The sequence below is a fragment of the Pinus tabuliformis genome, chromosome 9 (genome assembly GCF_031772625.1).
Source record: "Pinus tabuliformis cultivar Carrire ecotype Pingquan chromosome 9, CPIR1, whole genome shotgun sequence".
Classification (NCBI taxonomy): domain Eukaryota; kingdom Viridiplantae; phylum Streptophyta; class Pinopsida; order Pinales; family Pinaceae; genus Pinus; species Pinus tabuliformis.
In genome coordinates this window covers 1,754,996,460-1,755,011,260 of record NC_142307.1, presented here as the reverse complement: position 1 = coordinate 1,755,011,260, position 14,801 = coordinate 1,754,996,460, and the positions used below count along the sequence as shown (strand labels likewise).

The 14,801-nt window shown below is 37.0% G+C and overlaps 1 pseudogene; it reads left to right on the top strand.

Moving 5' to 3' along the window:
• Nucleotides 1-5,490: 5,490 nt before the first annotated feature.
• LOC149155763 (putative xyloglucan endotransglucosylase/hydrolase protein 12 pseudogene) lies at nt 5,491-5,986 on the top strand (annotated as a pseudogene).
• Nucleotides 5,987-14,801: the final 8,815 nt, after the last annotated feature.

Below are 14,801 nucleotides of genomic sequence, written 5' to 3'. Positions count from 1 at the left end.
CACCATAGAAGAGACAAAGGATCTCTCAAATTTTTCAGTTGATGAACTTCATGCATCACTGATAACACATGAGCAGAGGTTGAGTAGAAATGAAAACTCATCTCTAGAGCAAGCCTTCAAGACCCAGATGTCATTTGGAAGAGGAAGAGGTCAAGGCAGAGGAAACAAGAGAGGAAGAGGCAGAAGCCAATACAGAGGCGGAAGAAACAGTCCAGCAAACGTTCAAGGAAGAGGCAGCAATCCAAATCAGAACCAAGGCCATGGCAGCAGCCAGCAAAGTGGACAACATCATGCTCAAGGACAAAGGTATGAAAAATCTAATGTCCAATGTTATTATTGTAAAAAATATGGGCATTATGCAAATGAATGTAGGAAAAAGCAGCATGATATGAGTAATAGATCTAGTGCAAATATCACTAGAGAAAATATCAGTCAAGATAATGTGTTGTTAGTCTGTAATATGGCTGAAACAAACAGTGAAGATATATGGTTTCTAGATTCTGGTTGCAGCAACCATATGACATGAAACATAGCCCTGTTTTCTGCTTTAGATCAGAGTGTGCAGTCACAAGTCACTCTTGGGACTCATAGTAAAATTTCTGTTATGGGAAAAGGAGAAGTTAAAATATTTACAAAGAAAGGTGAAAAGAAAACCATAGCAGATGTCTATTATGTTCCTGGAATGAAGTGTAATCTCTTGAGTATTGGACAGCTTGTTCAGAAAGGTTACAATGTTTTCTTTGAGAATGATGTATGCACCATCATGGACAGATTACCCAGCAAACGTTGTATTGCTGAAGTGAAGATGACAAGGAACAGGATGTTCCCTCTCAGAATAAGGGCAGATCTGAAAAATAAAGAAGTAATTGTAGCAGTGACACAAGAGGCTCTCCAAAGCGTACCAAAGGATGAAAATTGGTTGTGGCATTTGAGATTTGGACATCTCAACTTTGGAGGTCTTAATTTGTTGAGTAGAAAAGGAATGGTAAGAGGATTACCATTGATAGAAAAGCCAGACAGCCTTTGTGAAGGTTGTATATTGGGAAAACAACACAGAGAAAGTTTTCCAACCGGAAAAAGCATAAGGGCAAAAGCACCCTTAGAAATTGTCCACTCAGATTTATGTGGACCGATGCAAGCTCCATCACTTGCAGGAAGCCAATATTTTCTAACATTTATTGATGACTTTACCAGAAAGACTTGGGTTTATTTTCTGAAGAATAAGAGTGAAGTGTTTGAAAAATTCCAAAATTTCAAAGCACTTGTAGAAAATCAAAGTGGGCTGCGTATCAAGGTTTTGAGAACTGACAGAGGAGGTGAGTATATCTCCAAAGAATTTTTACGTTTTTGCAGAGAAAATGGCATTCATAAGCAATTTACAGCAAGGTACACCCCGCAGCAAAATGGAGTTGCTGAAAGGAAAAACAGAACAATCATGGATATGGCGAGAAGCATGTTGAAGGCAAAGCATTTGCCAAATGATTATTGGGCTGAAGCTGTACACTGTGCAGTATATATTTTGAATAGATGTCCTACAAAAGCAGTGATGAACAATGTGCCAGAAGAAGCATGGAGTAGGAGAAAGCAAGGAGTCACCCACATGAAAGTTTTTGGTTGTGTGGCTTATGCACACATTCCAGATCAGCTAAGAAAGAAATTGGACAGCAAAGGGGAGAAATGTATTTTCATTGGATACAGTGAAGAATCTAAAGCTTACAGGTTATATATCCCATCCACCAAGAAGTTTTTTGTGAACAGAGATGTTCAATTTATTGAAGAAGAAGCTTGGGATGGAAGCATAGAGAAAACAGTTAATGTTAAAAACTGTTTGTCTCATGATGATGATGATGAGGAGTTGGCTGAAACACATCCCCAAACAGCAACGCCAACAACAGAACAGCAAAAGACACCCTTGATGAGAAATGAGATTGCTTCTCCAAGCACACCACAAGGAGGAAATTCAAGTGCATCTACAAGCACTTGCACACCGAATGAAAGAGGTAAGAAATTCAGAAATTTAAGTGATATTTATGATGAAGGAATGAATTCTTTATTTGCTTTCTATTGTCATGTTGATGACCCTGTTCATTTCGAAGATGCAATTAAGGATAAGAAATGGATAGAAGCTATGGATGAGGAGATGAATGCCATAGAAAGAAATAAGACATGGGATTTAGTTGATCTACCAAAAGGTAGAGAAGTCATTGGAGTTAAATGGGTCTACAAGACCAAGAGTAATGCTGAAGGCAAGATAGAAAGGCATAAGGCAAGACTTGTTGTCAAGGGATACAAGCAGCAATATGGGAGAGATTATGAGGAGACTTTCGCACCAGTTGCAAGAATGGAAACAGTAAGAGCAGTGATGTCCATAGCAGCACAAAACAAATGGAAAGTTTACCAAATGGACGTGAAGTCAGCATTCTTGAATGGAGTATTAATGGAAGAGGTTTACATCGAGCAACCTCTAGGCTATGAGAAGAAAGGCCAAGAGCACAAAGTCTGCAGATTGAAGAAAGCTCTTTATGGGCTGAAGCAAGCACCAAGAGCATGGTACAGTAGGATAGATTCCTATCTACTGGAGAATGGATTTGAGAAATGTGAGGGAGAATCCACTGTTTACATCAAAGAAAAAGACTGTAAAATTTTAATTGTTGTGTTATATGTTGATGATGTGATTTTTACAGGTAATGATGACTACCTCATTGAAAATTTCAAATCAGTTATGAAAGAAGAATTTGAGATGAATGACATGGGTTTTCTGAGATACTTCTTAGGAATAGAAGTAGATCAAAATAAAAATGGAATTTTTATTTCACGGGCAAAATATGTAAATGAAGTGTTGAGCAGATTTAACATGCAGGACAGCAAGGCAGCAATCACTCCCACAGTGATGGGATTAAAACTCAGCAAAGAAGACAACAACAAAGATTTTGACCCTAGTGTGTACAAGAGCATAGTTGGCAGCCTCATGTATTTGACTACAACTAGGCCAGACATAATGTATGCTGTTAGTTTAATTTCCAGATTCATGGAGAAGCGAAAAGAAACACATTGGCAGGCAGCAAAGAGAATTCTGAGGTATGTTAAAGGTACAAAAAGGTATGGCATATTTTATACTGTTTCAGAATGTTCAGATTTAGTTGGATACACAGATAGTGATTGGGCTGGAAGTGTAGATGACCGGAAAAGCACATCTGGTTACATTTTTCACATAGGTTCAGGAGCCATTTCATGGGCTTCCAAGAAATAGCCAATTGTGGCATTGTCTACAACAGAAGCAGAGTATGTGGCAGCTACAGCAGCAGCATGTCAGGCGGTTTGGATGTGGAGAATGTTGAGAAGTCTATGCCAGGAGCAGGCAACAACAACAGTGATTTTTTGTGACAATAGCTCAGCTATTGCATTATCCAAGAACTCTGTATTCCACAAGAGAACAAAACACATAGACACAAAGTTTCACTACATCAGAGAATTGGTGAACAATGGAGAAATCATTTTACAACATTGCAGGACTCAGGAACAGATTGCAGATATTCTGACAAAGCCATTGGATCAGAAAAGTTTTGAGTTTTTAAGGAAACTTCTGGGTATGACTGATAACCCAGCAGTTGAAATTAAAAGGGGAGTGTTGGAATATTAATTCCAACTGCTGTGCAGCAGTTGCAACTACTTTACTCATTTGTCGTGATCCGGCGCCCCACATTTTCTCCCAATATTTTATGTTACCGCCATTACCATCTTTTCACTCTTTAATTATTTTTGTGTTTCCAGAAGGAAGAAGATCAGATCCAGCGCCACACCGTTACTTTTCAACAAGCATATTAATGAGCAGAACGGCTGAAACAGAAAAAGAACCATTCTCGACCCGTAGCAGCATTTACTAGTCATAGATTTCATCACAACCGACTCAAGAAATACAGCAAAAGATCAAATCTGTTAATCATGAGCAGCAGAAACTTTATTAGCAAGTTAAAGCGGTGAAGACTCTTTCCCGCACTATAAAATGCAAGCACAGCAGTGTAGAAATAGACAGAGGAAATAGATTGAAAGTTTTTTTGTAACACACAGCGGTGTAGAACAAGAGAGTTTTTTTTGTATTGCATAGCAGTGCTGAAATTTTCTGAGATAGTTGTTTTCTAGAACTTAAGCGTTCCTTTAATAATCCCTCTGTCAAGAGGAAGATGCTCTTAAGCATAATCTTTTGTAAAGATCCCTCTACGTGAGGAAGACTTATTTTATCAGTTGGTTTATTTTCATAAATAGAAATTTCTTTCTGTGCGTTGCTGTTTCACCAAAAATTATTTTGTCAAAAATTTCTCGTAAGTCGAAAAATACTTGACGTCAAAAATCCCCGTTGTTGCAACACCACGAACAGCAATTGAAAAAATTTACGTTGCTGCAACACCACGAACAGCGTTGCTGCAACACTACGAACAACAACTGAAAAAAACTATGTTGCTGCAACACCGTTTCCAGAGAACGAATTTTTCTGTTTTTCTGAGTTAAAAACAGAGTATTTTTCTGCGTCAAAGACAAAGTATTATTTTGATCAGTTTTTGATCCTGAGGCAAAGTAGAGTATTATTTTATGCTCTGTTCTTGTGTTTTTGAATTATTAGAAAACAGAGTATTACTCTCTGTTCATATTTTTGTTGTTTCAGAATTTATGAGAAAATTCTGAACAGTAGAAACAGAGGATTTTTCCACTGTATTTTGTTTGGAATAACCAGAAATTCCCGACACTCCTGTTGCATCCTCAATATCGGTGAAGCAATATATCATCCATTGAGGCTCTTAATCCATCCGGTTATGTCCATCTCATTCTTATGATGGTTATAATATGCATTACAGGTACATATCCCACGGTCCGTGCAAACTTTTACAATGATATAGATATAACATGGGGTTATAACAACGTCAACATATTCGACAACGGCGAGGGAGGAATTGCAGCGTTCTCTCAATAATGCTTCAGTTATTCTAATGTTATTGATATATAACTGTATTGTTAGCTTTTTATTGCTTTATGTTTCTGTGATAATATACTTCAAGCATAGAATAACAATAGATATGTTTTGGGTATTGTTTAATTGGGCTCGGTATTTCAATCCAAAGCTCAATTCTTGTTTGGAAGCGTCGATATGTTTATGAAGTTGGTGCCCGGAAATTCTGCTGGAACTGTTACATTATTCTATGTGAGTTAAATTTGTGAAATTTATATTCAATAATATTCAAATATTTACAACATTCTATGTGAGTTAAACTTTGGAAATTTAAATTCGATAATATTCAAATATTTATGTAATAGGTTTTTGGGTATATTTGGAATTTGATAGAGAAATTATTTTAAAAAATAAGAATAATATTTAAATATTAATTGACATTAAATTTTGGGAATATTTTGCAATAAAATTTACAAGAATTATGAAAATATCTTAAAACTCATACCATTCTCACGATTCTTCGTGATATTACGATGTTCTCATCACGAATGGAAGAAATACGCTGCAGTTATTGCGACCGGCCCGACGAAATTGATTCAAACATCTATACAAATGGTTCAGGTAATAGGGAGCCAGAATTCTACGAATGGTTCGATCCTACATCAGAGTTTAACAACTACTCAATTCTCTGGAACTCGCAGCAAATTGTGTAAGCTATCTCTTTCTCTGAACCTGCTTTAATGTTTTATTCTATTATGATGAATCCATCTCACCTGATATCTTCGTTTCAGGCTTTTTGTAGATGGGCTGCCTATCAGAGTATTTGGGAACAATGAAGACTGGCAGGCGATGAGAGTGTACTCCAGCATATGGGACAGAGATAGTTGGGCAACTCAAAGTGGGCGGGTGAAAATCGGTTGGTCTTACGCACCATTTGAAATTTCACAACATACGTTTGTGAATGGACAGGCAGTGGCAGCTCCTCGCAGTGTTGGGCTAATATTCCCACTAACTGATGGAATCAGGGAACTTATGAGAGCTTGACCTATGCCCAACAAGGACAATTACAGCGGGTTCTCATTCATTTTCTAGTTTACGATTACTGCAAAGATGCGGCCAGATTCAATAATCAATTTCCACCTGAATGCTCAAGACAACCATAAAATAATGGAGTTGTCTATAATGCGATTTTTTTGGAGATTCTGGTGACGGAATCCGGCGGAAGAAATTGAGGTTAAATCTTGATTTGTGGTAGTTAAAATGGTTTTTTAACTGCATATTTGGATTCAGCACCTCCAAAACCCCTGGGACGCTTTCATTGTGCAGAAACTAGCTATCAACCTGAGATTCCAATAAATTCCTGCCGGATTTCAACCAGAAAAACCTGACGAAAAAACTTTCAAAAAATCGGGTTATAGACAACTGGTACAAAAATTCCCAGGGCTTTCATCGGATTTCATTCCCATCATTGGCTCTTAATTCCAATAAAGCGTCCCCATCGTCGGCGCTTAAAAAGACACGTTTTATCTCCGTTGCCATCGAAGGCTCTAAATTAAAATTATTTTCTCTCTCTTACCGTTCTTGTTCTAACCATCTGAACTTTTTGAAACCCAACGGGATTTATTGTTTGCCAACATATGTGATGCATGTCCCTAAAAAATAAAATGATGAGTCTCTCCTGGAACATGTTGGAAATAGTGATTTAAAAATAGAATATTTGTTGAGGATTAAGTATTATGTTTATATATATATATATAGATACAGAGTAATAAGTGTAGTTTAGTTTGAATTTTATGATATAATTTTAAGTAAGAATGTGATTATTATTGTTTAAAATATATTTTTAAATATATAAATATATTTAATAGTTTAAAAAAATTATAAAATATTTTAATTTTACAATTTAACTGAGATATAATAATATAAATTATTATTTTGGTTTGAAAAATGATATTTATAAAATGTAATTGAATCTTAAATTAAAAATATATAATTCCCTGTTAAAATTAATAAAATAGTTTTTGAAAAATATCACCTATTTAATTAAATATATATAAAAAAAATTAAATAAAAATCTTTTAAATTTTTCCAAATCTACAAAAAAAAAAAAAAAAAAAACATGCTACGTGTTTACGCCATCGTATCCACCATCTATCAAAACTTTCCTGGACCTATAAAAATATACCATGTGTTTCTTATTCTTACCTCATCGATACCCATTACCTGTCAAAACTTTCCATGACAAGCTTTGATAATAACTAAAATATGTACACAAATGAAATAACATTCGCCGTAGGTTTTGTCCTTGTTCAGAAGTCGTCTTCCATCTTCCTGTTGTAATATCTCTCATCTTTCCCCTCTCATCTCTATTTTTCACATAACACTATCACTACGATCTACAACCATTTGCGTTTTGAGTGATTATGGCGAGAGAGCAGGTGTTAGAAGATATTTTTATCTTGTATTGGATAAATAGGTTGACTTTGAATTAACTTACTTATTACTATAAATTAAATAACATTCTATAATGTTAATATTACAAAATTAATTTAATTAAATTTTTAAATATTTAATTTAATTTATTTAAAAATCGATTGGTTCATTTTATTTACTTCTTATTTTGCAATGATAACCATATAGCGTTCATCAATTCACTTGAACTTGCATATATATAACACCCTTTGTTGTCCCATCTTTTTTTTCTCTCTCTAGAACACCGTGGAAAATAAAAAACCACTCTGATTAAATCAGTTAAAAAATGTAATCAAATGAATTAAAAAGATTGTGGCCGGTGTTAATTAACATCAATGTTACATTATAATGCATTTATTTTTTGGTCTACAAATTTAATGAAGCCATGAATATTATGAATAAATGATATTGGCTAAAAGAATTATGAGACTGTCGAATCAAATAATTTTTATTTTAAATCTAATTTGGACCACTCTGTGTGAAATTTAGGCTTTTGTAAAACGAAACAACGCTCATAATGAAAATAATTTTTGCCTATCACTGAATTAGATTAAATACTAGGTGGGGAAGGAGATGGAGGAAAAACTAGGGTTTGAAACAGGGGTGACAGAAGCAAGTTGGTAAGTATGGAGGAGCAAGGAAGAGGGCGCTCCACTCCCTCCTAAAGTAACATAGTTTCAAATAGAGGCAAAGGGACAAGTAGGAACAAGTCCAAAATCCTTCGGAGAACGAGACAAAAACTACTGGAACTCAAAAGATGGAAGGCAGCAAACCCCATGAAAAGGAAGGGACCCACGAGGAGGTTAGGCAGGATACGAAAGCAGGTGACAGTGGTCAGAGGACGGAGGGTAGAGCCACAACGGGACCCTGCAAACCCAAGTCCAATATTAAACCACGGGTGGTCCTGAATGATCCGGCTCTGCAGGAGCACAGAGATCACATGGCAACCTATGCGGTCATATGCAAGTTTATGGGTATTTGGCCCACGGAGAAAGCACTATACACATGGATAAAAAACACTTGGAAACCAAAAGGAGAACTAAACATACATCTTGGGTCTAAGGGTTTTTTTACAATGGTATTCACGAACCTGGAGGACAAAGACAAAATTTTCGAAGGAGGACCATACTTCTATGCTGCCGCAGGTCTCTACATGCGACCTTGGATGATGAACTTTGTGCCGGAGCGAGAAATGTTCACATTGGTCCCGGTATGGATTAGATTATATTCCTTACCTTTAGATTACTGGCTTTTGGAATCCTTAAAAGTTATAGGTAATAAATTAGGACATTTTATAAAGATATCAGATGCGACTCTGTGAGGCAAATATACCTCCTTTGCCCGCATCTATGTAGAAATGGACTTATCGGGGGCACTCCCGGATGAAGTCATCCTGGAAGTGTATGATGAGGAATGGGTTCAGGCGGTTGACTATGAACACATCCCTTTCAAACGCCGCAAATGTCATGAACATGGACACCTCTTTAGAGAATGCCCACTCAACAAAAGATAGGACAAACTGAAAGGCAGCATCGGAAGAGATCCTTAAGGATAGACCAAAGTGGCAAGCAAGGGGAAAGGAGGGGGAAAAAAGCACCAAAAGAAACCTAGTGAGAACAAGATACCAAGTCACAATAGTTTTGAGATTTTAGAAGAAGAGGGGGAAGAAAATGGATAGAGTAAGGATCTGGAGGAAAATCCATCAGAAAAATAAAAAGACGACAGCATGGACATCACACGGCCAGATAATAAACTAAAGGAGAATCCACTAAGCACCACAGGACTTGGAAGGGACGACGAGATGACCCCAAGTGAAGGAGGAATGGAGGACCAAGACCTACAAGGGATTCTGGATAGGGAGAACCTGGAACTAAAACACTTTCTAGAACAAGGAACCAACAAAGGGATAGATTCTCTCCCACAAGAGGAGTTTGTTAGAGTGCACCAACTATTCCTCCGAAGGTCCCAAACAAAGGCTACAGTAATCAAAAGGAACCATGACAGGCAGGAGAATAAAGGGGTCAGACAAATGGAGATTACATCTGGATACTTCACCAAAAATGCAGGCAAGAAAAGAGGAAGAAGGAGACAGAATGAACTTCTATTAGAATGTGGGAAACTCATGATTAATTCAGGTAAGATGAAAGATCTTACCAGCTACTCTTTCACAAACATATCAATATGAAGCTCACATCCTGGAACATTAGGGGGTTGGGTAGCAAGAGAAAACAAAGAAATCTTAGTAACATAATAAAAGAAGAAAGACCAAATATAGTGTTTATTCAAGAAACAAAAAGCTCGGTAGACAAGATCATAGAACTACACAGCAAATGGCTCTACAATTACGAGTTCCTTGAAGTCAAATCAATCAACATAGAGGGGGGAATTCTTACCCTATGGAATCTATAGATATTTGAGATCATAGATGCAGAAGCTACTAGGAATCACCTTTCAATGGTAATAGAACCTTTGGGAGACAAATAGTGCTACTTGATCACAAACGTATATGGTCCTCAAATTCTAGAAGAAAAACTAAAGCTACTTACCTCTTTGGAGGAGCTAAGAGAGAGACACTCTATTATCCCTTGGATTATGGGAGGGGACTTCAATATGATCAAATCCCTCTCTGAGAAAAAAGAGGGAAGCAGAATGTTAGGACGTGACTCACTGGCATTCTAGAACTTCATAGACAACATGAGACTGGTGGGTATGGAAACAACAAATGACACCTTCACTTGGAACAACAGGAGAGGGGGAACCGCCCAAGTTGCCTTAACATTAGACAGATTCATAATCTCGAAGGATCTCCTTCTTTCCAGTCGCTCTATGATTTCGTGGATCCTTCCTTTTGGAGGCTCGGACCACTTGCTAGTCCAGTTAGAAACTTATTTTATTGGAACCTCGAGAAACAAACCTTTCAGGTTCAAAAATGCATGGCTCACTCACCCCAAATTCATTTCTAATATTAGAAATTGGTGGGTGGAAGACATGCCCACCCAGGGCACAAAAATGTTCCTACTGCATCAGAGACTAAAACATATCAAACAAAGGCTCAAAGAATGGAACATAAATGAGTTTGGCAACATTTTTGAAGCCAAAAGAGAGGTAGAAAGAAAATTACAAGAAGTTAATCAAATTCTCATCAAGGAAGGATTCACACAGGAAAGGAAAGGAAAGGCGGACTTTTTGCAGCAAGAATGGGACTACAAATGCCAATAGGAAGAAATCTTTTGGAGACAGAAATCTAGAATAAAATGGATAGAGGAAGGGGAGAGAAATACTATATTCTTTCACAAATCCACCATGAAACACAGGGCTCATAACAGGATCACTAAACTCTTAGATCCGCAAGGGAAAGAGTTAAATACTCACAAGGAAATGGAATCGATTCTGGTGCAACATTTCCAAAGCATAGCTGAGGAAAACATACAAATCTCAATTCATCAAAAGCTTCACAAAGAACATTCCAAAATTATTGAGCAGGGAAGGAAACCATAATCTCAACAGGCCAGTAACGAAAGAAAAGGTCAATGAAGTCATCAAAGAGATGTACAATGGGAAAGCTCCAGGCCCAGATGGATTCAATGTAGACTTCTTCAAAACATGCTGGGAGATTGTCAAATTTGACATTCTAGATGTTGTGGAGGACTCGAGAAAATCTACAACAGTTCTTAGAGCGATTAATGAATCTTTCATAGCATTAATCCCTAAACAGGAAAAAGCCATGACACCTGAAGATTCAGACGCATAGCTTTATGCAATGTGGTGTATAAAATCATTTCCAAAGTTATTGCTAATAGACTCAAACCTCTACTTCCATCTCTTGTGTCAGAGGAGCAAACTGGATATGTGGAAGGCAGACAAATTCTCAACAATATCATCCAAGCTCACGAAGTGGTGCACTCCCTCAAGACCAAAAAGCAAGCAGGGATGATAATATAGATGGACATAGCAAAAGCTTATGACAAGCTAAGCTAGCCTTACATAAAGGAAATTCTTAAAGCTTATTGCTTTGACTACAACTGGATAAAGTGGGTTATGGCCCTGGTTACCACGGCAAGTTGCTTTATCCTTCTCAATGGCTCTCCATCAAGAACCTTTAGGCCTTCAAGGGGCCTTAGGCAGGGTGATCCTCTTTCCCCATTCCTCTTCATTCTCATGATGGAAGGATTGGGCAGAGTGATAAACTCAGTGAAGGAAGAAGGAAGAATCAAGGGGCTAAAACTCACTCAGAATGGGGACACTTTGACTCATCAACAATTTGTGGATGATACTATGCTGCAAGGCACACCCACAGTCAAGGAAGCCAAAGCCTTCAAACAAATCCTGCATGACTTTGCCATGGCCGCCGGCATGGAGGTAAGCCTCACAAAATCAAAAGTTTTCTTTTTCAATACAGATATTTCCATCCAAAGACATCTCTCCAGAATTCTGGGATTTCAAAGAGAGAATATTCCATCTAAATATCTGGGAATGCCTCTCACTAACAAACCTCTGAAGAAGGAAGTATGGGAGTCAATTACAAATAAACTGAAGGACAAAGTCAATAACTGGACTAGTAGATCTTTGAATTTAGCAGGAAGATTAATTCTAACAAAGGTTGTTCTTCAAACCATTCCAGTTTATATGTTTTCAGCCCTTCCTGCCCCAAAAGGAGTTTCACAGCAAATTAGGAATATTCAAAGAAACTTTCTTTGGGGTAAAGGAGAAGAGAAAATGAAATGGGCCCTGGTAGTGTAGGGGAAGCTTTGCTATGAAAGGAGTTTCATAGCAAATTAGAAATATTCAAAGAAACTTTCTTTGGGGTAATGGAGAAGAGAAAATGAAATGGGCCCTGGTAGTGTAGGAGAAGCTTTGCAAACCCAAAACCCATGGTAGCTTAGGTCTCCATGACCTAGACACCCTAAGCAAAGTCTTGGGAGAAAAACTTTGGTGGAGATGGCTAAAGGAAACCAACAACCCATGGACCAAGCTATGGAAACAAAAGTATGCAATGGATTGGCAGGAACAAGACCACATTCGGATATCAGGGCACATTAGGGGTTCTCATATTTGGAACAAGGCTTGGGAAAACAGAGCCTTAGTTCAAAATCATAGTTTCTGGGAGATAAGAAATGGGAATCTTGCATGGTTGTGGGAGGACAAATGGTAGCAGGAAAAAAATCTTAGTAGGGAAGGCCTAGATATCATCAGAGATGACACCCTCAATAAAGGTCTAAGAAAAGGACTAAAGGAAAGACTAGTATATGAAGGAGAGAGATCTCATATTTATACAAAAAGATGAGAGCCATCTCATTAATGATAGTCCATGAATCTCTCCCTCTACCTCTAGAGTCCTAATCAAAATAGGAACTGATAAGACACATGTCTTTTTAGAGTTACAATACAATTAGGAGATGTGACACATATCCTCATGATCCCATGATTCTTTCCAACCAAATTCGAATTTGGCCTTAGAGTTCCACATAAGGGTCTTCTATAAGCCTCCTTTCAAGCTACACATGTCAGCAATCTCAACCCATTTGTTAGGTATAAGAATATGCACATTATTTTCTAATGTTTAACCACAAATTCACTTAAAAGGCTTAGAAATAATAAATATTGGAAAAACATAAAGGTGGCCCAATGATAATGAAAGTGGGATGAATGTGGTGACATAGTAGTGAAATGGAGGTGATATAATGGACATAATAGTGAAAGTGTAATGGAAATGAATGACATTTTCAAGACTCAACATACCCCCCAACTGAAGCTATTGCATGTCCTCATGCAATATATATTACATTAACTCTTTTGATCCTTGAGCTTTGGCTTAACTTTGCATGATATCATTTCATAACTTCATATTTTTGCAAAGTGTTTCACTTGAATTGCAACATGGTTGGTTCTTGTGTTACAACCATTTTTTTTCTTTTGTTGCCTTCTATTTTGATCTTTGAACTTTTCATAATGATATTTTGATTATTGTTGCAAAGTATATCTTTATTGGATTGCATGATGGTTGGTTCTTGTGTGACAACCATGATTTTGTTTGTATCCAATTTATCCTTTAAGCACTTTTTCAAAAGCCATTGTATGCTCATAATAGCAATGTAATAATTAATATATGTTGGAAGTATGTGAGCTCGTAAATATCATATGGACATGGAAAGATATGAATATGAATGTATTCCCCCCCCAACTGATGGTATTGGCAATTTTATGAAATGAGAAAGAGAAATGTTTTTCCAACAATTATCATTCTAGCTTTTTATGGAATTCTATGGTTAAAAGTTAGAAAATTTCGTACCTTCACTTACCCTTTGGAATGGATGAGTTGTATGTGTGGTGGCTGAAATCTTCTGGTCATATTCTTCTTCAAGTGGCTGAACAAGAGGAGTCATGGATAGAGAGATAAGATGGCTTTTTATTGCTTCTACTAAAACTTGTTGAATCTGCTCCAAAATGATGAAAATAATAGTCTTCATGTCTTCAAAACTCATTGGCACAATTCCTACTATGTGAAAAGATGTTCTGATGTCGAACATAGTAGGAAATTGTTGGCTTAGTGACCATTAATGGATGCCGCTAGTCAACACGAGAACTCTCACCATTGATGACAATGAGAGTTAAGATGCCCAAACACACCTTGCTAGGTACGAATGAATTTGCTAATGTCGAGTGACCTAGAAGATGTAACGAACAAGGGACATTAATGTATTCCCATTGTTTGTTAGCATGAGGACTTGCCATTAAGGCATACAGACTCAAGGTGTTTTTACAAAGAACTTAGACTCAAAGGACTATGGACTCAATAATTTGCATTGAAGCAGGGCTTATTTGCAGAATGAAAATGACAAGGAATGGAAAATGGCAATGGAGAACAGAAATGGAAATGGCAATAAGCATGTGAATGAGCCTCTTGCTTTTATTTGTGGGTTATGAATGGATAAAAGAGATGGAAAGTGTATGTGAATGTAAGTGAAAAGTATGGAGTGGAATGAGGTGAATGGTTTATTATGAAGTATGGATGTGATGGATGGATGTGACGGAGACAATAGTATCTGAAATTTTTTCAAGTGTTTGGATCTGATTTTGCATCAACATGTTTCCTCTTTGTTGCTGATCATCCTCTCATGAAACAAATTGGTCTCTTAGAGAGACACCATTCTCTTGTAGTCATTTGTCCTTCCTCCTGGAACCTGCAAAAAAAAACTAATACTTCTTCTGCAATGGAATGTAAAATTATCAAAGGATAGAGGTGGCCAATCTCTCTAGTTATGATATTTACACACAAAACTAAGAATTTGTATTAATGAAACAAGTTCTCAAAGGAAAAATCAAAAGAATTTATACCTACTTTGGAATTAGTGCCTCAAGTTGATGTTGCTTCTTTTCAGTAATTTAT